The sequence below is a fragment of the Euleptes europaea genome, chromosome 15, assembly GCF_029931775.1.
Source record: "Euleptes europaea isolate rEulEur1 chromosome 15, rEulEur1.hap1, whole genome shotgun sequence".
Lineage (NCBI taxonomy): Eukaryota > Metazoa > Chordata > Lepidosauria > Squamata > Sphaerodactylidae > Euleptes > Euleptes europaea.
The window spans coordinates 3,870,413-3,894,648 of NC_079326.1; the positions used below are offsets into that span (position 1 = coordinate 3,870,413).

At 47.3% G+C, this 24,236-nt stretch overlaps 1 pseudogene; it reads right to left on the reverse strand.

Moving 5' to 3' along the window:
• Positions 1-3,621: 3,621 nt before the first annotated feature.
• On the reverse strand, positions 3,622-15,400 carry LOC130488020 (uncharacterized protein K02A2.6-like; annotated as a pseudogene).
• Between the last annotated feature and the right edge of the window lie 8,836 nt (positions 15,401-24,236).

Consider the following 24,236-nt stretch of genomic DNA (forward strand, 5'->3'; position numbering starts at 1 on the left):
TCTTTGATTATTTGTTTTACTAATAATTTGATAATTAGGCCCCTTGTGGAATTATGACTGACCTATAAATTGTTTGTGATACACCTGCTCCTCAAATAAAATAATTTAGTGACCACCCTAGTGATATGCACCCCAAAACTCATGCACCCACTAGCTCACTCCTGCCTAGCTTTGTGATAAACATGGAGAGTTTTTCTTCTAATTACCCGAAGTTCTCCTTTGCCTTGGGTATGCAGAAGCCAGTTGGATCCTTTCCATATACTCACCAGTCCTTTTTTCTTGGTACCATCTTCCCAGCCTTAGGAACATTGTTGACCTCTTCTGTTTCTTAGCCGGGAATTGAACTTCTTCAGCATGGTTCACTGAAAACCAATATTAAACCCATTGGTTGTGCTTGATGTAACCTACTTCTTCCTTTCCAAAGTTAATTTTTTTTTCTGGAATACCAGACCCAATGTCCTGTGGCATTCCTTCAGAACAGTGGGTTCTAAGAAAAAGAGCTTGGATGCCTTTTCTTTCCATCATACTGAACTTCTGTTATAATGTCAGATGTTTACGGACAAACAAAGGCTTAAAAAGTGGAAAGGATTTTTTTTTTAATTCCAAAAGTAATTTGTCCTCTTTGGCACCAGTAGTTCAGACCAATGTCCATTTCCCTTTAACTCCTGCTAGTGACAGTTGGTCCCCTTTCAGTAACAAATTGTTCTCCTTCACTTTTTCTGTTTTGTTTGTGGAGACCACAATTACAAGTGTAATCTCTGACCTCAGGCCACTTGAGACTGGTGAATCCATGAGGGAAGTCTTCCTTGAAACCTGGTAACACTGATCTTGGTGCCTAAATTCCCAATCACAATGTCTCAAAACTTATTGGCTGCTTGGTGACAAAGCTTGGAACATGGGCTTAGTTTCTGAGAAATGTGCATAAAGAATTTTTTTAACTGTTTACTGCCCTGAAGGCCCTAATTAGACACAAAGATGGCTACACATATTTTTTTTTGCCTGCACACACCCACATGATCAAGATGAGTACCGTGAGAAGTCCCTGAGAGCCAGTGTGGCATAGTGGTTAAGAGCGGTGGACTCTAATCTGGAGAACCAGATTTGATTCCCTAGTCCTTCACATGAGCAGCAGATGCTAATCTGGTGAACCAGGTTGGTTTCCAACACTCTTCTACATGAGGCCAGCTGGATGACCTTGGGCTAGTCACAGTTCTCTTCGAACTCTCTCAGCCTCACCTACCTCACAAGGTGTCTGCCGTGAGGAGGGGAAGGTGGTTGTAAGCCAGGTTGATTCTTCCTTAAATGGTAGAGAAAGTCGTCATATAAAAACCAAGCATTGTTCTCCTCCTCCTCCTCCTCCTCCTTCTCTGATGTGTCAACTAGTTGTGGCAAATGCAGCAAAACAGAGTTGACAGCATCTAGATGAGGGATCCAAGTAGGATTGCTAACCTCCAGGTGGTTAAACCAGAAAAAGAAGGCTCTGTGCTGTGTAGTATAAAGAAGGCAAAAACAGCACAAAATTCCAATGCAATTAAATCTATTAAGTGCAGAAAGTGTACAGTGAGAATACACACAACAAACAATACATGAAATACAAAGGACCAAAAGGATAAAGTTAGATAAGGTAAGTACTAGTTGTTGCTATTCAATGACTTGACAAATTAAAAGAAATTGTCAAGTCATTGAATAGCAACAACATTTAGTACTTACCTTATCTAACTTTATCCTGTTGGTCCTTTGTATTTCGTGTTTTGTTTGTTGTGTGTATTCTCACTGTACACTTTCTGCACTTAATAGATTTAATTGCATTGGAATTTTGTGCTGTTTTTGCCTTCTTTAACCTCCAGGTGGTGGCTGGAGATTGCCCACTATTACAACTGATCTCCAGGTGACAGAGATCAGTTCACCTGGAGAAAATGGACATTTTGGAAGGTGGACTCTATGGCATTATAACCCATTGAAATCCCTCCCCAAACTCTTCCCTTCCTCAGTTTCCACCCCCAAAAATCTCCAGGTATTTCCCAAACCAGATCTGGCAAACCTAGCTCCAAGGTGTCAGAGAAACAGCTTTCAGGGTCAGTTGTGACAAATACTTTAAGGCCACTTCCTAGCATTTTGTTGCTCCAGAAAAAATGAATAAATAAGATGTAGTATTCCAAAGAAATTCCTTTGTCTGGACAGAACTGACTGCAGAATGCACCTATACAAGATTCCAGTTGTGGGAAAACAAGGCCCGAAGAATGCCTGATGATTCCTCCCCCCCCTCCAGAACAAGGGCTTGCACTCCTTTGGCACTACATAGCATTGGCCACAAATATTAGATACCTACAATCCATGCTTGTCTATCACACAGTCCAACACAATGCTTCCAAGACCTTTTCCTGTTGCATGTGTGACCGTCACAAATTCAGAAAAAAAAATCCACCTTGGTGTCTACTTATTTGCTGTTAACAATGACAGAGGGAATGTGTGTGAACAGATCGGGCAAATTGTCTCTTGGCACCTTGATGAGAACTTAGCATCATCACCATTGAGGTGGCGGATTGCCTTGGAATCATCACTCATGCCTCTTTTGGGAGGAGGGCTTAGTGAGCAGGCTGTGTGGATGCAGGAATTTTTGGAGAGGGGAATGGGAAGAGTGAGAGCATCTGGTCGCTAATGAGCCGCTCGTGAAGATGTCGACAGGCTGGCCACCGCTCAGAGCACCCAGCCCCCAGGTCAGAGGGTGGGAGGGGTGGCCACATCTCCAAGCTGTCCCCAATGGCAGCCCCCATAAGGAGTCATGGGGTGAGGGGGCGGTGGTGAAGGGGCATTGGCCAGGGCGCTGACCCGGAAGGGCTCGGGGCCGGTATGGAGGGCCAGTCTAATGAGCACGAGCTCTCTTTCACTGGGACCATGGGGCATACCAATGAGGAGGCATGCAAGCGTTGATCTCTCAGCCTCTGATGGGTCGATGCATGCATCGGGTCATATAGCTTGCCATCCCTCCCTCACATCGCCAGCCCGTTCTGCCCCCTCCACCCCAAATCCAGGACTTGGCCATGACCTTCCTCTCCCCTATCAGCATCACAAACTCCAGGGCAATGCAAAGAGACCACTCCCACCTCCCCCCACGCATTGATTGTGCAACACCTGCCCCTTGAGGACACAGGTGCTCGGCCTGAACACACCGGTGCAGAGTTTTGGGTGTGCAACTCATCACGCAGTCCATCTCTGGCATCTGGGACCTGAGAGAAGGGCAGGGGTGGGCCACTGTGATGGGGAGGGGGCCTGTGGGAGTGCATGGGAACAACACATGTCCCTCCCTCTCACCCTGGTTTTCTCCCCAAAAGACAGGCTCCTCCCTCACAAGCACCTGTAGGACTGGGAGCGCAGGATGTCGAGCCGAGCGGGGGCCCACAGTGAAGATCCAGATGGTGGGTGTGCAGCGCTGGTGGAGGAGATTCAAGAGGATGAGGAGGGGGCATCCGGTGGGGGAAATGGGCCCTGGCTCATGCTGGGAATGGGCCCCCTTCCTCCAAGAATAGGGGTCTGTCACAGCCCCTTTTGGAGGGGCTCTCAGAGGATTCTGTGGTGGCTGAGGTCCAGCAGACCATGGTGAGTGCATCTCCTAGCCATTTCTCAGCCACACTTCATGTGGCCCATGAGGTCTATGTGGAGCTCACCCCTGGGGAGGGGGGATCTTAGCGGCCGGAGCATCATGGCCACTGTCTGTCCATTGCAGGATGAGGAGGCTGGTGGCAGTGGGTTGGCTGACATGAGCTCTGCAGGGGACAGTGTGGAGGCGCATGCTGAGGGGCAGGAGAGGTCAGGCTGGTTGTGTCTGTTGCCAGACTGCTCACCATACATGGTGTCGTCTGATGGCAACCTGACCGACCCAGGCTTCGCCAGCAACTGGCCAGAGGACGACGACGACAACACTGCTGTCAGTTGGGAAACAGAGAAGTCCTGCAAGGGAAGGTGGGGGCGTGGCCTGCGGAGAGGAGGTGGGGGAACAGCAGAGTTGAATGGTTTCAGATAGGCTCTCCGCCGGCCCCGGATAGAAACAAGATGGTTTCCCCCACGGACAAAATGGAGTCCTTTTGCACTCCGTCCCTCCCCGTTTGCACCTGGTCTCCTGCCCAAGATCTGCAGCTCAATGGAGACCCGCCCCAGTAATGGCTGATCTGATACCGGGTCCTGCAGAACAATACTGGGAGCCCGGGAAGATCAGCCACTTAACCCATGCATTTTACTCTGAATACTTTTGCTCAAGTATTTACCGGTAGTTTGCTTCGGTATTGTGTCTTTGTCTCCAATAATCCAATCAACCCCACTGTATCCACCCTATATATGTTTCAATATTCCCCCATACCTGTATACTAGCCCTAAGTCTCTATGACCTGCTGAACTCGCTGTCTTTCTGAAATAAACTTTTAACTCGCTGCAACGTCTGGAGTGAAGTTCCTTTGCAAAAAACGCAACGTGTTGCTGAGGCCTGACAAATGGGCATCCTGAGCCATGGCTTTCTTTTGCCTATATTACTGGCAGCCCCTCACCCCCGCAAAATGGCGAGGCAATCATTGCATTTCAGTCCCCCCCAACACATGGCACCTGCTGTTCGTGGCCGACAGCCCTCTCAGGGGAGGGCGGCATGGCAACAGTGGCCGCTTATTGGCAATGGTCCTGTGGGCCTCACCTTCCCACCAGCTCAGGTCACCGCTGGCCCCATCTGGAGAGGAGGCTCCCCTTGCCACCGTGGCCCCCTCAGGTGTGGCCCCACTCAGTTCTCCCACAAATGCCAGCCAGAGTGAGGACCATGGTCCTGGTTCCCCACCCCTCACAGAGAGATGGTCCCTGTGCTGAGCTCCCAGTCATGTGTGGGAGGGGCGGGTCCCCGTCAGTGCGGCCGGCACCTCCTTGAGCTTCAGATGGGGCAGGCTCTGTCCATGCCCTGGAACGTAGGTCTCCAGGGATCCCACCGGCTGTCAACGCTGGTCTGCCGTTGCGTAGTCCCCCAGAAAGGCAGCCCCATCTGGGGAACACACTTCCCCGGCTGTGCATAAGAGTCCTCCAGTCTCGAGGTACCTAGGGGTTTGTTTATTTCCATGTCTGGCCACCCGGATGTCTCTTGCAGGACACTCAGCCCCCCGCCGGCCCCTCCGGCATCCCCCTGGGTTCGGCACTCGGCCTCCAGCATGGTCAGCGTATATAAAGTTACCTATTTCCGTTTCACATCCCATGTTTACCAGAGGTTTTGAAATTAAGAACATATCAATTCTAGATGATGACTTGTGAGCTGTTGAGTAAAAGCAGTATTGTGTTTCTGAATTGTGCTTATGTCTCCAAATGTCAACTAATTGGAAATTAGTGATGGTCTTTTTCATCATATACGTTAATGCAGTACTCTTGTTCTTATAACCCTCTACCTATCTTCTTTTCACTTCTATCAGCTTTCAAGTCCATAACAGCGTTGAAGTCTCCACCTAAGATAAGGTTTCCTTCCACTTCCTTTACAAGGGTGTCGTGTAATTTATTGAAAAATTGTTTTTTCTGATGGTTAGGGGCATATATATTTCCTATTGTTACTTTCTTCCCCGATATTTCCCCAACTAGCAATAAAAACCTCCCTCATCATCCACTACCTGTCTTTTAACTGTAAATATTGGGAAATTTACATATATAGCTACCCCTTTTGTTTTAGTATTACTAGGTGCAAAATACAACTTCCCCAAATTCTGTTTCACAATTAAATGTTGTTGCTTTTCTAATATGTGGGTTTCTTGTAAAAGAATATTTGCTTTTTCCTTGCTTAACTTATAAAATATTTTCCTTCTTTTACATGGTTCGTGAAGTCCATTAACATTTAAGGAGATAAGCTTTCCTTGGCAGCCTTTGCATAAAAGATAAGTCACAAGCATTGATTTAGGGGGGTCAATTCTATGATGTTGTTGCAATCAAAACTAACACATGGGTTAGAGGCGTTACGTTGTACACTAATTTTTGGAGATATTGGAATATTTGAGATTTTATCTGTTAAGTCCATTTGTTTATCTTCCAGTTGGTCTTGCCACTCCTTTTTTTCCTATAGCTTTTCTTCTTAGAATGCAAACCACTGCTGTCACCTACCATTTGACAGCCCTTGTAATAAAAAATTGTGCATGCCATTCTGCAGTTAGGGTTTGCCAGCTCTGGCTTGGGAAGTACCTGGAGATTTTGGGGGTGGAGCCTAAGGAGGGTGGGGTTTGGAGAGGGAAGTGACTTCAATGCCATAGAGTCCAATTGCCAATGTGGCCATTTTCTCCAGAGGAACTGATTTCCTAGCATGCCAGGTCTCTCTTTGCCACTGGCGGGAGGTTTTTGGGATGGAGCCTGAGGAGGGTGGGGTTTGGGGAGGGGACAGACTTCAATGCCATATAGTCCAATGGCCAAAGCGGCCATTTTATCCAGGTGAACTGATGTCTATCAGCTGGAGATCAGTTGTAATAGCAGGAGATCTCCAGCTAGTACCTGGAAGTTGGCAACTTATCTGCAGTCCATATTTCCCTAGCATGGTTCTCTTCTAATTCAACATTACTTTGCATGTCCCACACAGTACAGGATGTATTCTTGTTCTGTATTTACTGTGGGCAGTGTTGGATTTAGATGAAGAGAGGCCCTAGGCTATTCTGCCTGTGAGGCCCCTCCCAATCCCCCACGTGCACGGCTAGAGGAAGATGGAAGAGTGTTTTAAACAAAATTCAGTGAAGCCGATGATGATGATGGGTATTTAGAATTCTGCAATTCACAATTCTTCCTCTAAAGGACATAAAATGTTATTGTTTAATACTGTAGTGGTTGAAAAAAATATATACACCTTGGCTGGAGGCCCCCTAGATTTTGAGGCCCATGGCTTCAGCCTGCCAAGTCTATAGGTAAATCCCGTAATGACTGAGGGTGTTATAAAAGAAATCAGTTCCATAATTTCATTATATGCTTGGCAGGGAAAAGGAGAATTCATTGGCTGATGTCCTTTGAAATGCAGGCAGCTTTTCATAAAAAATTACCTATTGTGCAGAAATGCTGACATGACTTTAAAAGGTCAGGAACTTGCCTTGACATTCATTTTTACCTGGAAAATATGTCTGTTTCACACACTGCTATTGGCAAACACGGGTTGTCACCACTCTCCACATTTTCTTTCTGTCCACTATTTTATTCTCTTTTCAGGGTCTTGAGATTCCTTTTGTGCCAAGAATGACCAAGATGGACTGACTTTGTACGCACCGGTTTTATTTTATTTATTTATTTTTTGGTGTGGGTACCTACAAAGTCAGCCAGCCAGGGTCATTCTTTGGAACACTGCTTCAATATTTAAAAAAACTTGTAATGTTGTAAGGAATGAACCATTAGCCCATGATATTTGTTCTTCCATCCCCAATGCTAAATCTGTGGCACAGCCATCACAATCCTCCTTCTTGGCTTTCTCCTCTGGTGCCTTTTCAAATATTCTTAGTAGGCTTGGAAGTGGGACCTAGAAGCCAGCAAGCTGGAGGAGGAAGTGGAGGATAATGGCAGAAAGTATAATTTGCTGTCACTCTAGGGGAAAGATGAAGAACACATGCTCAGCTTCCAAGTCTGGCCCATCAGTGGTAGCCTTTCCAGCAGTGGGAGTTGGTGGTAGAGATGGCATTCCTTGAGCCATTGCTTCAAACAAGGGAAAGGGATTGGTAGTGTACATGTAACATCAACAGCAATTGAGTTCTTCTCAGCAGCTCTGCAGATTGCCAGTAGTGACCCCTCTGGGTCTGATATTCCATTGGTTGATTGCCCAGTGATATCATAGGCCACTGTGATGATGTCATTTAGCAGGCCACAGTCCAGCATTATTTTGACAAGGCATTTTCCCCTGTTATTGAGCTAGCTTTGCTTTGAAGAGAAGGCTATTTTCCCCCATTCCTGGATTAACTGAAAATTCAAATCAAAGGCATTCAATGGGCTGCGTGTTTGGGTTCCTCGTTTCCTTTTTGTGGTCTGCAGCAATAGCTTAGGTGAACATATAATGATTTTTTAACAATAGGCTAAGTTACTGGAAGGGAAATACAAGCTTGCATGGATTGTGAAGCTGGGTTTATTCTGGTGGATTGTATTTCTTTACCAGAGAGCATTAGCAGCTGAAACATGCAGAAGATTAATGGGTGGAATTTGCAATAACAGAAGCAATTAACTGAAGGGGTAACAGTTAACAGGTCAAATGTTTCCATCGTTCAATCATAAGGAAGTACATTTCTAACACAAATCAGTGAAAAATGGCCGTTGAGAAGAAAGCCAGCGGAATGGCTCTGCTTCAACATCAGCAGTTAATAGTGCCGACATAAATGGACACTTTGGTTGTGTTTATTTAATGTATTTCATGGAAAGAAATTCCTGTGTTGAAACAGCAAGTTTCCTGCCTTAGCCGGGGACAATGTTAAATAAACAGCCACATTTGAAGGGTAAATCTCTCTGAAATAAAGTTATATGTTTCAAAAGTGAAATGTTAGATCTGCTCAATTTTTTCTCTCTTTGTTGCATAGAACCTTTTCTATGAACATCTGGAGTGAAGTGGCCTAATTATGTGCAAATGACTTCAGAGCATTCCCTGACCAACCATGAAGGACCGGTGGGGCAATCATGGGTAAATTTCACAGGGATGCTACAAAACTGTGATTTGGCGATTGTTCAAGGTTTTAACTATGATTAATTTGGTTGATCACTGGTACTGTCAAAAAAATAATTTAGGTTAATTGTTGCAGGTACTGGTAATTCAGAATCTTGCTCCCAAAACTTTGGCAGCCTTAATGAATATGAACATGTCTGCAGAGAACTAGGGACTTTTGCATTATGGCTATATGACTAATATTTTTAGACACTGTAATCCTTTTGTCTATGTTTATGTTTTAATGTTTATGTTATTTTTATATTTTTTATTATAATTTCATAAAATCATACAGCTGGAAGGGGCTACCAGGGTCATCTAGTCCAACCCCCTGCACAATGCAGGAAATTCCAAACTACCTCCCCCACACATCCCCTACTCCATGCCCAGAAGATGGCCAAGATGCCCTCCCTCTCATGAACTGCCTAAGGTCATAGAATCAGCATTGCTGACAGATGGCCATCTAGCCTCTTCTTAAAAACCTCCAGGGAAGGAGAGCTTACCACCTCCCGTGGAAGCCTGTTCCACTGAGGAACCGCTCTAATGGTTAGAAAATTCTTCCTAATGTCAAGATGGAAACTCTTTTGATTTAATTTCAACCCGTTGGTTCTGGTCCGACTTTCTGGGGCAACAGAAACCAACTCAGCACCATCCTCTATATGACAGCCCTTCAAGTACTTGAAGATGGTTATCATATCCCCTCTCAGTCTTCTCCTCTTCAGGCTAAACATACCCAGCTCTTTCAACCTTTCCTCATAGGACTTGGTCTGCAGACCCCTTACCATCTTTGTTGCCCTCCTCTGGATACGTTCCAGCTTGTCTACATCTTTCTGAAATTGTGGTGCCAAAAACTGAACACAATACTCTAGGTGAGGTCTAACCAGAGCAGAGTAAAGCGATACGATTACTTTGCATGATCTGGACAGTATATTTCTGTTGATGCAGCCCAAGATCGCATTTACCTTTTTAAGCTACAGCATCACACTGCTGACTCATGCTCAGTCTTTGGTCTACTAACAGCCCATTCCTGAAAATCAGGCCGAAACTTCTTAGGAGGCGGTGTGACCTCGCCGCCAGTGTAAGTGAGTGTAATTGCATGTTTAAATGCAGTTACGCTGGCGGCAAGGCCAGCCCCACTGGTGGCAGAGCGCCGCAGAACCGCCACTCCCCCCTCCGCCAGTGCTGCCTCTTTGTGGTACAGGCCATGGAGTAGAGAGGCCGTGCTGGCGCAGGGGGGCATTCCGGGGGCGTTCCGGGGGAGGAGCCACCGGGTAGGCAGATTCCTATCCCGTTTCGGCCCTCCCCGCCGGTGCTGGGAATGGTGGCGCTGCACCTCCTTTTTAGCAGGCGCAGCCTTGCTGTTCCTTATGGGGCGAAAGGCCCCGGTAAAACAAAAAAAAAAGCCGCTTTTTGTTTTGTTTTGTGGCTTGTGCAATTCGGCTTAAGAGGAGGTGCCACTGCACCTCTTCCCCACCGACTCTGCACGCCGCATTTTCAGGAATGGGCTGTAAGACCCCAAGATCCTTTTCGCACACACTACTGCTAAGACATGTCTCCCCCATCCTATAATTACGCATTTTATTTTTCCTGCCTAAATGCAGAACTTTACATTTATCTCTGTTGAAATGCATTTTGTTAGTTTAAACCCAATTCTCCAGCCTGTCAAGATCAACCTGTATCCTGGCTCTGTCTTCTGCTGTATTTGTTACCCCTCCTAATTTAGTATCATCTGAACATTTAATAAGCATCCCCTCTATTCCTTCATCCAAATCATTTATAAAGATATTGAACTACACAGGGCCCAGGACAGATCCCTGAGCCACTCCACTAGTCACTCCTCTCCAAGTGGATGAGGAACCATTAACAAGCACTCTTTGGGTGCGATCTGTCAACCCATTACAGGATCTAAATCATATTTTCCCAATTTGGCCACAAGAATGTAATAGGGAACCTTATCAAAAGCCTTTCTGAAATCAAGATAAACTATGTCTACAGCATTCCCCTGATCCAGCAAGGTAGCAACTTTATCAAAAAGGGGATAAAATTAGTCTGACATGACTTGTTCTTGAGAAACCAGTGCTGGCTCTTAGTAATCAGATAGATCCTTTCTAAATGTTCAAGGACTGACTGACTGATGATTTGTTCAAAACCTTTACTTGGTATAGAACAGGGATGAGGAACCTCTGGCCCGGGGGTCGTATGCTTCCCCTGAGGACATTTTTTGTGGCCCTCGGGAGCTCCGGGGCCCTGCCACGGAGGCGGGGCACAGGGTGGCCCTCCCCAAGGGTGTTCCTGGGGCTGCGGCTTACAGGGGCACTGTGGCGCCCTTTGGACCTCCTCTCACCAACTGTCGGCTGTTGGTTGGCGAGAGGAGAGGGGAGGGGAGGGACGCTTCCCCAAGGCTGCCCCCTACAGCCGTGGCATGCAGGAACGCCGCAGCACAATGTAAACACCTCTTGCTGCCTGTCGGCTGTTGAGCGGCGAGAGGGAGGGGGAAAAGAGGCTGGCAGCTCCCAGCGGCACAGCATGTGTGCGGGAGCCGATCGGGCTTCAGGGGGGCTTTTGTGGACTCTGGGGAGGGTGGGCATGGAGACTGGGGCCCGGTCATGCAGGGATCCATGTGCTGCCGGGTGTGTGTGTGTGTGGGGGAAGCGGGGAGGCTGGGGCCCGGTCGTGTGGGGCCGACGTGCGCGGGTGTGTGTGTGTGTGTGGGGGAAGGCTTTTCTCTCTTTTCTTCCTCTTTTTCTGTCACTCTTTCTACTTTCTCTCCCTCTCTTTCTCCCTCTTTTTCTGTCTCTTTCTTTCCCTTCGTCCTTTTCTTTCTCCCCCTCTCTCCATTTCTTTCTCCCTTTCTCTCTCATTCTTCCTCCCTTTTCTTCTTTCTCTGTTTTCCTTCCTTCGTCCCTTGCCAATCGACTGCGGGCTGTGCCCCTCTGGTGCCTCGTTTGTTCAGGCCCACTGCTGGCTGCCCTCCCGCCTGAGAGGGGGGGAGCAGGGATGCCCTGCAGGTCTTCTCTATGTGGCCTCCCCTGGGGTTGCCAACTTCCAGGTGGTGACTGGAGACCTCGCAACCCTAGCCTCTCCCCCACACACACACTGTGAGATCTACACCTGGTATGGCCCCCGAATGATGTTATAAATGTACAAATGGCCCGTACCATGGGGCTGCCGGTTCTTCTTGATGGTGGGGGCGCTCTGGCGCAAGGTCGGGGTGTAGCCGGTCAAGTGGCGTTTTCGGCCGGCGGCCCATGAGAAGCTCCGTGAGGCCTTTCCTGGTGGCAGAGTTGGGCATGGTGTGCTGGTACAGGAGGAATTCTGCCAGCCCCCTGTCCCAGTCGTTGGTCGTGCGGACCATCCTCTCTGCCTGGCCATTAGTGGCAGGGTGGAACGGGGCTGAGGACGTGTGGCGGATTCCATTTTTGCCCAAGAACTCTTGGAACTCCACAGACGTAAATTGGGCCCCGTTGTCGGAGACCACCGTGTCTGGCAGGCCGTGGGTGGCAAAAAGCTCCCGCAGTTCTCGAACCACCACTCGCGAGGTCATGGAGCCTACATCAGCGACCTCCAGCCACTTGGAGTAGGAGTCCACCACGATCAGGAAAGTTTTGCCCTGGAATGGGCCCACAAAGTCTATGTGGAGGAGTGACCAGGGTTTGTGGGTGGACTCCCAGTGGTGGGTCGGGGCTCGCGGCATCTCGGGCCGCGACTCTTGGCACGGCTGGCAGCGGTTCACCCACTCCTCCACAGCAGTGTCTATGTCGGCCACCAAACGTAGCTCCTCGCCAGGGCCTTCATGTGCACAATTCCCGGGTGGCAGGCATGCAGGGCCTCCAGGACCTTGGTGCGCAGTTTGGCTGGAACCACGATGCGGTTCCCCCAGAGAAGACACCCCTTATTCAGTGAGAGTTCATGCTGCCGCGTGAAAAAGGGCTTGAATATGCCCTCTGGACTGGCAGACGGCCACCCCTTCCCCACCCAGTTCAAAACGCGGGCGAGGGTGCGGTCCTTTTCTGTATGAGCCGCAATGTCCGAGGCATGTAGGGGTGGTTCAGGCAGGGTCTCCAACAGCATGACGTTGTAGGCCAGGGACGGGTCCGGGTCTGAGTCCTTGAGCGGCAAACGGCTGAGCGTGTCGGCGTTCGCGATGCTGGACCCGGGGCGGTGCAGAAGCCTGAAGTTGTAGGCGTTGAGAAAAATCGACCACCGGAGCATGCGGGGGGACAGGATCTGCGGCGTCTGTCGATCCAGCATGAACAACCCTAAAAGTGGCTTGTGATCGGTGACGATGGAGAAGGGGCGGCCATAAACGTAGTCGTGGAATTTCTTTACTCCAGCCATGACTGCGAGCGCCTCTCGGTCGATCTGCGCGTAGTTTCTCTCCACAGAGGAGAGGGTCCGGGAGTAGAAAGCAATCAGGGCTTCCCGACCGCCCGGCAGCTGGTGGCTCAGAACCGCTCCGACACCGTAGGGCGAGGCGTAGCATGTCAACACAACGGGAAGCTTCTCGTCGAACTGGACCAGCAAGCTGGAGGGAGACAAGAGAGCTCTGGTAGCCTCGAACGCCCATTGATGCGACTTACCCCACGCCCATGGGGAGGACTTGTCCAGGAGATGGTGGAGTGGCTCGGCAACCGACGCCTTGTTGGGCAGGAAGGCGTGGTAGAAGTTCAGCAGGCCAAGGAACGACTAGAGCTCCTGCTTGCTTTGGGGCGGCGGGGCGTTGTGGATCACCTTGATCTTGTCAGGAGTGGGATGGATGCCCTCTGCATCGATCAGGTAGCCCAGGAACTCTACCTGTGGCAGGCCCAGCTGGCACTTCTCACGTTTGACCGTCAGCCCGGCCTCCTGGAAACAGCGCAGCACCTGGCGGACACGCTCCAGGAGCTCGTCGTTGGAGTTTGCCGCTATCAAGACATCGTCAAAGTACGGGACGACGCCGGGCAAGCCCTTCAGGAGGTCTTCCATTAAGTTCTGGAAGATACCCGGGGCCGTGCTGACCCCGAACTGCAGGCGGGTCACCCGGAAGGCACCCCGGTGCGTAACAATTGTCTGTGCCTCAGCCGACTCAGGGTCCACGGGTAGCTGTTGGTAAGCCTGAGCGAGGTCCAGTTTGGCAAACACCCGACCCCCAGCGAGGGAGGCCAGGAGGTGGCTGACAACTGGCACAGGGTAGGTGTGCGGCCGCAACGCCGTATTAATAGTACATTTGTAGTCCACGCAGATGCGGACGTCCCTGTTGGGCTTGAGGGGAGTCATGATCAGGGTCTCCCAGGGGGCGTTGGGGACCGGGACCAGCATGCCCTGAGCGACGAGGTGGTCCAGCTCTGCGTCGATCCAGGGCTTGAGGGTGAAGGGAATGCTGCGAGGCTTGAGGCGGATGGGCGCGGTGGCGGGGTCGACGTGCAGGCGGACCGGCGGCCCCTTGTAGCAGCCCAGCGGGCCCTTCCACACGTCCTCGAACTCCACCCATATGTCATCGAGGGAGGTCTGGCTGATGTGGTGGATGCCGCCAATGTGGAGGCCGAGGGCCGGGAACCAGTCTAGCCCCAGGAGGCTTGCGCGAGGCCCCTCGACCACGATAAGGCGGAGGCTCCCGGAGCGGTCCTGAAAACGGACAGGCACGCGGGCCTCCCCCCGGACCGGCACCTGGCGCCTCTGATAGTCCCAAATGGTGACGCGGGACGGTCGCAGCTCAGGGAGGGAGGCTGCGCGACGGGTCAGATCGTGGTACGTGTCCAGCGAAATAATGGAGAGAGCCGACCCAGAGTCCACTTCCATCTCGCATGGCGCACCACCGATCTCGACGACGATGGAGACTTTGTCGGTGCCGTGCACCTTGTGGAGGGAGACGCTGTGCAGCTCCGTCTCGCGGCGACCCCGGCGGCCACTGGTGGACTCGTCATTGTCCAAGTCGTGGACGGGGCGTGGGACGCCATCTTTCCTGGCTGGGCACGAAGACCGACCCTTCGGCGTCGAGCGACAGACTTTGGCAATGTGGCCGACCCTGCTGCAAGCCCAGCAAGAGGCGTCGCAGAACCGGCAGGATCGGCGGTCATGTCGCTCGCCACAGCTCGCGCACGGGCGGTCTGTGGTGCTCCGTGCCCGGTGCCCCCGAGAGGCCCCTTGGTTGCTCAGTTTGTGAGCCTTGTCCTCGTCGCTGGAGCCCGCATCGCTGGCGCTCTCGTGGTGGGCGGCCGCTGGTGGTGGGGCTGCAGAGCCCCGGCTGCTTTTCCGGCCGGTGGCGGGCGGGGCTTCTGCCGCTGTGGCCTCCTCGACAGCCGCGGTGAGGGTGATGCCACTCCTGGCGATGAGACGGCGCCGCACTTTCTCACTCTGGAGGCTGAAAACAAACCTGTCGAGGAGGGCATCATCAAGGTCCTTGAACTCGCAGAACTGGGCCAACTGGAGAAGGGTGGCGAGGAATGATGCAGCGGATTCCCCCGGCTCCTGGTCCCGCAGGTAGATCGGCCGACGGCGAGCGAGGTGTGTGGGCTTGGGCGTAAAATGGTTGCCCAGAGCATCCATGATGTCCTTAAATGGTGCCTCGAGCACCTTAGCGGGTGCCAGCAGGGATTGAGCGAGCTGGAATTTTTTTGCCCCGCATACGCTGAGGAACGTGTACCGCATCTTGTCCTCGTCGTCAATGTCGTTGGCATGGAGGAAACAGGTAACACGGCCCGCGTAGCTCTCCCACTCGCTAGAGACGGCGGGGTTGAATTCTTCCAGTGAACCCCTGGTGGCCATTTCAGCGAAGTGAGGCGTCTCAGGTGTGTCAAGTGAATTCAGCAAGACGAGCCGGATTGCCTACCGGGCACTGCGAAGTCACAGAGAATCACGGAAGATTCCAGCGAGAGTGATTTCGGTAGCAAGCCGGACTGCCTACCAGCCTTCGTCGCCACTAGTAAGTCCGCATGGGGAGGACACACGAGGTCGAGACGGAGTTCCAACAACAATGCAGCTTTATTGATTTCAGCAATGAACAGTAAGGAACTGAGGAACTGTACAACCTGGCCCTGCTTATATGCACCCCTGGCCCCCGGTGGCCGCTCCCCCCCTGATCCGTGATAGGGGGAAAACAACGCCCAGGTCACCAATGGTCTTACTGATGCACATATATTACAATGTCCTTGTTCTTATTCTGACTCTGTACATAGGGAAAGAACCCTTTTTTGTTGTGTTTAGAATCTCTCACTCGCCTAAGCTCATACTGAGCTTTAGCTTTCCTAACACTCTCCCTACAAGCACTATTTATTTGTTTATATTCCTCTTTGGTTACAGTATAAGGCCCTCCTTCCACTTCCTAAATGAGTCTTTTTTATTTCCCAAATCTTTAAAAACTGCTTACGGAGCCACCCTGGCCTCTTTAGGCTCCTTCCATTTTTCCTTCTCATGGGAATGGTTTGTGATTGTGCCTTCAGTATTTCTTTTTTAAGAAACTCCCACCCTTCTTGAACTCCCTTCTCCTTAAGTATTTCTGACCATGGGATTCTACCAAGCATCAGTTTAAGCTTGTCAAAATTTGCTTTCCTAAAGTCCAACCTATATGTCTGACTACGTAAAGTTTTTCCTTTCCCCAAGATTGTAAATTCCAAGATTACATGGTCACTACTACCCAGGGTGCCTACTACTTTAACCTCATCAACCAGTTCTTCCCTGTTGGTGAGAATCAAATCTAAGATAGCAGACCCCCTGTTTCCCTGTCCACTTTCTGGGACATGAAGTTGTCAGCAAGATAAGTCAGGAATTTAGTAGACCTTGCATTTTTAGCAGAATTGGACTTCCAACAGATATCCATGTAATTAAAATCTCCTATGACCCATTTCTTTGAGAACTTTTTTATCTGGTCCATAAGTGTCTTATCCAAGTCCTCTGCCTGGGTTGGTGGTCAATAGCAGACCCCCACCATAATAGCACTATTATTTTTTATTCCTTTTATTTTTACCCATAGACTCTCGACTGGACTTCCATTCTCAGATTCATGTATTTCTTCACAAGTATACACATCTTTGACATATAATGCTACTCCTCCCCCCTTCCTTATCTGTCTATCCCTTTTGAACAATGTATGATTTTTTTTATTTTTGATACCCACCTTGAGTCCCAATTTCATGAAGGAAGGCTTATACATGTTTACATAAGCAAATAAATGTGTATGCGTATGATAAACACAGATTCTCTGGTATGTAGAGTTTTGCTGAACATCCCAAAATTTCCTATCATGCAGCATTTGGAGCCCCCCCCCCCAAACAGGTATGCTTTCAATACATATTTGAGGACTGAACAGACTATGAGCTCCGTATCCTTGTAACTGACCTTATTTCAAGCTTTAAAAACATTTTAAAATAATTTGGAATACTTAACATCTACTGGAAGAGATGAAGAGTTCCCTTGACCTTGCTGCACAAGTCCATCAAGTGGTTTGGGTTCCTCCAGTTTCCATGATAACACAGTATTATTTGAGGATGTGTCTCACTGATTCTGATGAATAAACATGCTCCTGATTAGCATGAGAACAATTTGAAGAAAATATCAGATATTCTGTCCACCAAGAATATGATGATGCATTTTTTGCTGTTTCAGCAGTAGTCCTGCTGTAGAGACATTGGGGTATAACAATTGCCCTAATATTAGAAATCTAGCATAAAAGACTGACCTGAATAGCTCAGGCTAATCTGATCTCATCAACTCTTGGAAGCTAAGCAGGGTCAGAGATCTCCAGGGTCACTACAATGGCAAACCACCTCTGAACATCTCTTGTCTTTTTTTTTAATAAAATTTTTATTTTTTTCAAATTCATTCATATTCAATTACATTTGTCCATTAACCAATTATATAATATAACAACATTTTCTTATCATATCTAATATACGTTTCTTTAACTTCCCCTCTCCCCTCCTTTGTCTCTTTATTGTCATTATTACTCTTTGTATTTATTGTCTAATTCTTTATAACAAATCACCCATATCTACTTCAACAAGTCTGAATTAGATCAAAATATATCCCTTAATATCACAATTAAATTCATTCATACAGTATTTTGTCCATGCCTCCCATTCTGTCACAAATTCAATTTCTTCTTTTTGATTTATTAATGCTGTAAGTTTTGCCATTTCAGCTAGTTCCATCATTTTTTCTATCCACTCAGTCTTATTTGGTGTCTCAGTCATTTTCCATCTCTTAGCATATACCAACCTAGTGGCTGTGGTGGCATACATCAAAAACAATCTCTGAGTCACTATGGTATCCGGTATTATACTTAACAGCATCATCTCCGGTGTTTTGGGGATGTTTTGTTGTAATATCAACCTTAATTCATTGTAAATCATATCCCAAAAGTTCTTTGCCTTCTCACATAGCCACCAAATATGATGAAAAGAACCCACTTCTTGACATTTCCAACAATTTGGTGACATATTTCCATACATTTTGGCTAATTGCTTTGGTGTTAAATACCATCTATAGATCATTTTATATATATTCTCTCTCAATGATTGTGAACACATATGTTTCATATCTTTTGACCAGAGTCTTTCCCATCTATGCATATGGATATCATGTCCCAAGGTTTGTGCCCAAGTTATCATCGTTGGTTTAACAAGATCTTGTTCCATATATAAAGTCAATAACATCTTATACATTTTTGATATTAAATGTTCATTATTGTCTAACAACATTAGTTGAAAAAGTGATTTATCTTTAATAAAACCTAACTTCATATCTTGTATAAATACAGACTGCATTTGATGACATTGAAACCAAGTGATATATTCCTTCAATTCTCCATATTCTTTTACGGCACATTTATTATCCTTCTATACCAATAAATCTTGATAGATAAAAAAATTGTGCTGGTCTCAATGGTCTCAGTGTCAACATCTCTTGCGTAGAGATCCATAGTGGTGTTCTGGGTTCCAAAAGATGTTTATATTTTAGCCAATTTTTAATTAATGAAGATTTAACAATGTGATGCTGAAAGGCCTTATGAATTTTTAATTTATCATACCATAAATAACCATGCCATCCGTATCTGTTGTCAAAGTCTTCAAAATCCAAAAGTCTATTGTTTTTTAGTTGTATCCAGTCTTTTAGCCATACTAATGCTGATGCTTCCGCATAAAGTCTGAAATTTGGTAAAGCAAATCCTCCTCTTTCTTTGGAGTCAACCAAGAATTTATAGGCAATTCTAGACTTTTTCCCTTGCCATATAAAATTGAGCAAATCTTTTCTCCAAATATCAAAATATTTAGAATGTTCCACTATTGGTAAATTCTGGAATAGAAAAAGTAGCCTTGGTAAAATGTTCATTTGAGTTACTGAAATACGGCCCAGTAATGAAATGTTTTTATTGGACCAAATTATCATATCTCTTTTAACAGATTCCCAAAGTTTCACATAGTTATTCTCCAGTAAATCTTTGTTTTTTATTTGTAATCCAGTACCTAAGTATTTAACCTTATTTGTCTTTTCCCAGCCTGCAGTATCCAAAAAGTCTTTTTGTTCTTCTTTTGAAAGATTTTTAAGTAAAGTATGAGTCTTATCTTGATTTATCTTAAAGCCAGAATTTTCACCATATTGCTTCAATAATTCCAATAAATGATTCATGGATTGATTTGGATCAGACAAAATGAGCAGTAAATCATCTGCAAAGGCTCTCAATTTAAATTCTTGTTTATTGACTTTCAAGCCCTGAATTCCTTCTGTTTCCCGGATCTTACAACATAAGGTTTCCAAGGTCAAAATAAAAAGCAAAGGAGATAATGGGCATCCTTGCCTAGTTCCTTTTTGTAATTCACAATTTTCTGATATTGATTCATTTACTAATATTTTAGCTTTTTGTGTATTATATATCGCATCAATTCCTGTCCGGACCTTGTCCCAAAATTCATTGTTTCTAAAACCTTTTTCATATATCCCCAGGAAACCATATCAAAAGGTTTCTCTGCATCCAAAAAAACAAAAGCTGGCTTATGTTGATTATTATGCTCATAATATACAATTGCATCTATTAGAATCCTCAAATTGTCTTTTATATGTCGCCCAGGTACAAATCCCACTTGATCTTCATGTATCAAAGATGTTATGAATTGCTTCAAATGATTAGATAAAACTGAAGCGTATATTTTGTAATCCACATGTAAAAGCGAGATTGGCCTGTAATTAGTCACCTTTTCCATGTCTCTTCCAGTCTTATGAATCAATGATATATAGACATGTGACCATGTCTCTGGAGCTAACCCTGTGTCCAGAATTGCATTACATACTGTCAGATAGGGCTTGTGACAGCTCCGTTCCCAAACAAGTTGGTTTCCCCGAGAACAAGATGGAGTTCTCCGTGCACTCCTTCCCCCCCCCCCCGTTTTGCACACGAGCTCCGGCCAGGGATTTACAATTGTATTGGGACCCGCCCGTGTAAATCTCCGATCTGATATCGGGTCCCACGCACAAAGCCGAGAGCTCGGCCATCTCCTCCAGTGATTGCTCATAATTGTTTCTGTTTCAGTTTTACTTAAGTCGTTACCGGCAGGAAACGACTACATTGTCTCTTTGTTCCTGTAACCCTATTGTATCAGCCCTATATATGTATCCTCTCTCCCCCAGTCATGTATTCCAGCCTTGTTTGTCTCCTTACTGAAATCACTACTTTCGGAATAAATCTTTGAATCGCTGCTCTGCCTGGATTTGAGTTCTATTGCCTGAAATGCCGTGCATTTGCTGAAGCCTGACATTAGGCTGGAATCCATCTTTTTTATTTTCTACTAGTTAGTTCTTGGGAAAGATGTTCCCCAGTTCGACCCGATCTGCCGAACTGATCTGGCGGTACAAACGCCTCTGCCTGTCGGAACAGCAGGGAGCGGTCCTGCCCCGGGAGGAAGCAGCCCCGAGAGGAGCAGACCCAGGCCAGGAAGAAGTAACCCCGGGAAGGTGCCCCACAGAACTTGCGGAGAGGGCACCGCGGATCGCCGGACAGTACGTCCACCAATCAACCACGGGGCCAAGCTTCGATCTCCTATATCGAGGCCCGCTGGATGACCTGTACTCCAGGGATGAGGAACCGCTCCGAGGCCGAGCTACAGTCACCTCAACCCCGTGCCCCCGAGAAGAGGAACGCCGTCTTCTGCAGGAGCAGAACCACGACCTGACTTGGCAGAACCGGGAGCTTCAGGACCAGCTGGGGACCCTAAGGAAGGACATGACAGCACTAGCAGAAATGGTGCGAGGACTCCGATCATCCATCATCGGTACAACCTCCCCCCCGTTCATCCTCCACGCACAGCCCCCCGGGACCTGAAGATCTCCTTTGATGGAACCTGCGCCCTGTTACCCCACTTCTTACTACAACTTTCTGGCTTCATGAAGGACCAGGGTGAGACTTTCCCGTCCGAAGAAGCCCGAGTTCGGTACGCCATCGGACATCTGGAGAGGGAGGCGGTGGAGTGGGCAGTAACAGCAACGGAAGTTAATCCCGGACTTTTGTGCTCCCTCAATGGTTTCCTGGAAGCCCTGCATCGCCGGTTTGAAAACCCGCACCGGGCGGAGAGGGCCAAGATCGCCATGCGCAAATTGAGGCAAGGGTCCCTACAGTACTGGAATATGCCCAAGAATTCCAGTCCCTGGCATGCAAAGTAAGGGAGTGGAGCGAGGCCACCAAGGTCCAACACTTTCGCAAGGGACTGCGATGGGAAGTGTTGGAAGGCTGCCTGACTCTGGGCAACCCTGAAACAGTGGAGGGCTGGATCCGGCTGGCAGAGCAAGTGGAGCACCATAAGCTCACTTTGCAGTTTGCCAAGGATCGCCCGGGAAGGGACCCCCCCAGAGGCCCAATCAGGGGGAATGCCACGGCGGGGGCGCACCATGATGAGGGGAACCGAGGCAGGTTTCCGGAAGTGAAGGCATACCGTTTTAAATGGGGGGCAACCCTTGTGGTAGCAACCACCTATATTTGACACCGCTTTTTCTTAGAGATGTTGCAAATTCTTTGAAAATACCTCTTTTTGCCATCAAGTGTCTTGGGATATCCTTCAAGAGTATCAATGCATTGCCTGCCAACACTTTTGGGTCTTGATAGTGCTGTTGCATTAATACATCTTTCATCCTAATATCATAAAAGGATATCATGACATCTCTTGCTTTTGCTCTTTTCATGTTAGGTGGTAAAGGAATCCTGTAGATTCTCTTGATGGCGTGATCTAAGTCTTGTTCTCCAATGCTAAACAGTTCAGCCAAAATCTTAATCAGTGATTCTCTGGTGTTACCACAATCCTTCGATAAGTTTTGCAGGCATAGATTAGATTCTCTGGCTTTCAAATCCATCATAGCAAATTGGACTTTTGTAGATTCTTCTTGTGTCTGCAACAATTCCAGTTGTTTATCGTGTATATCCACTTTCTTCTTGACTTCTTTATGGTCTTCCGCCATCTTCTTTGCCGAGGCATCCATGGTCTTCATATCAGCTTGTAATGAGGTAACCTGGGTTTTAGTTTCTTTTACCTCTTTTACTATCTCAGCAAGCATTTCAGTTAGTTGAGTCATTTGCTTCTCCTGCTGTTTGGACACATGCTCCATTTGCTGCTTAGACATTTGTTCCATCTGTTTAGTGAAGGTATCTGTTTGGCCAAAAGTTCTTGCATTTTCTTGCTTCTCTGTCACGGTATCAGAAGGTTTTGATGTGGCAGGAGTATGAAATGAGCGTGAGCGCTGCCGTGGAATAGACATGAAATCCGGCAAAAAGCCTCAGTTTTTCGGCAAGCTCCAAACTATTAATCCTTGAGAGGTTAAATGTTGGTATACTTCCCCAGCCATTTCGCTATAGCAAAAGTTTAATTTGCCCTCCGAATAGTTTTTAAATCAAGTTTAAAAATTTTAAAATACCATCGAGTTTAGAGTCGCTCTAGGTCAGCTTCTAGGCAGGAAGTAGGAAGTGCCGCGGACCTTCTGCCATCCTCTCTATGGTAAGTCAGATACATTTACCGATTGCACCATCTGACGTACTTCCGGTCCTTCGGCGACGCTTTGCAGCCTGTCGTCTCTGCCTTGCCTGGAATCTTTCTCTCTTTGCCTTGCCGTGCAGTAGAAAATTAAGCTATTCAGGGGCCATTGCTGGAGGTGGGAACTTCCTCCTTCTCTCCCAAGGAGTTCGGCTTTGCTATTGGGTACCAGTATGTCAATTTTCAATCCCGTTGTTTAGTCTATCTTCCAATAGCTTTAATAAGCTCCCTGCCGGTCTGATTCAAAGTTTTTGTACAGTCTTATGCAATCATTCTCAGAGTCGGGAGGTCAGGAAGCAATACTCATTCTTTAAAAGTTTGTTTGTTTATAGTTCCAATGTAAACAAAGAGATTCTTATCACTCACTCAGATTTTGGAGGGTGAGGCTTTTGTTTCCTTAATTAGTTGCTTTGGTAGTGTTGCGTAAGGGAGAGCGAGGCCTGATTCCGAATACAACATCTGCGGCGATCTAAATCCTCTCAGCCATCGAGAGACAGCATCTGAGCTTCTGGAAGTCTTAAAAAAGCACTCTTGAAGGACTCAGGAGTCAACACCGCTCTTCGCTGGCAGCAGAAGAATTCCTGATTCCCATTCCACTTTTTAGGGACGGGCAGGGGTCAGTAAATGCCCCTATTTTAGACGTATTTCGGTCCTTCACTGGGAGCTCCCAGTGAGGCAATTCACCTCAGTCAGCATCCTTACCGGAACTTTTCTGAATGTCTCTTGTCTTGAAACTCCTACAGGGTCACCATAAATCGACTGTGACTTGACAGCAATATGCAACTATAGTGTAAAAGATGGTACATTAGGCAGTCAAGTCTTATTCTTAATTCTATATTTAAAGAAGTGAGCCATTGACCACAACAGATATTTAAATATTACAGTGAGGGCTGAGGGCTGAGCCTCTTCAAAGGAATGGAACACATCTATCTTAACTTACACTAATGATTTGTAAAGGAATGCAAGGCATCTGTCTTAACTTCCACTAATGATTTGTAAAGGAATGGGATCTAAGCATTTAAATGGAGATTGGGAGGCTTCTGCTAGGAGCAGCAAGCCCTGTGTTCTGGACTTGTGATTTATTCTAATGGATAACTGTGAATTACATATTAGATTTTTGGATGCATAATGCTGTGTTGTGTCATACACTAGTAGAAAAGAGCAAGAGTCCAGTAGCACCTTAAAGACTAACAAAAATATTTTCTGTTAGGGTAGGAGCTTTCGTGAGCCACAGCTCACTTCTTCAGATACAGCTAGAATGTGAATCCATCTGTCTTTAAGTAGAGGAGAGTGAATTCTGACAAGCTTTAGTATGTAAATGTTAACAGTATGTAAATGTGAATAGCAGGTGTGATGGGATTAGGTGTGGTATGCAGAAGAGTCTGTGATGTCCAGGGGAGAGATGGGTGTGGAGAAATCAGCATTGGTAATGAGCCATGAATGAAAGGTCTTTATTCAGCCCAGGTAAATGCATTGACTTTAGTTTGAATATCAACTGTAATTCAGCAGTTTCTCTTTCCAATCTCCCTTTGAAATGCCTTTGTAAGAGAACTGCTACTCTTAAATCTGCAACAGAATGTCCTGGAAGGTTGAAA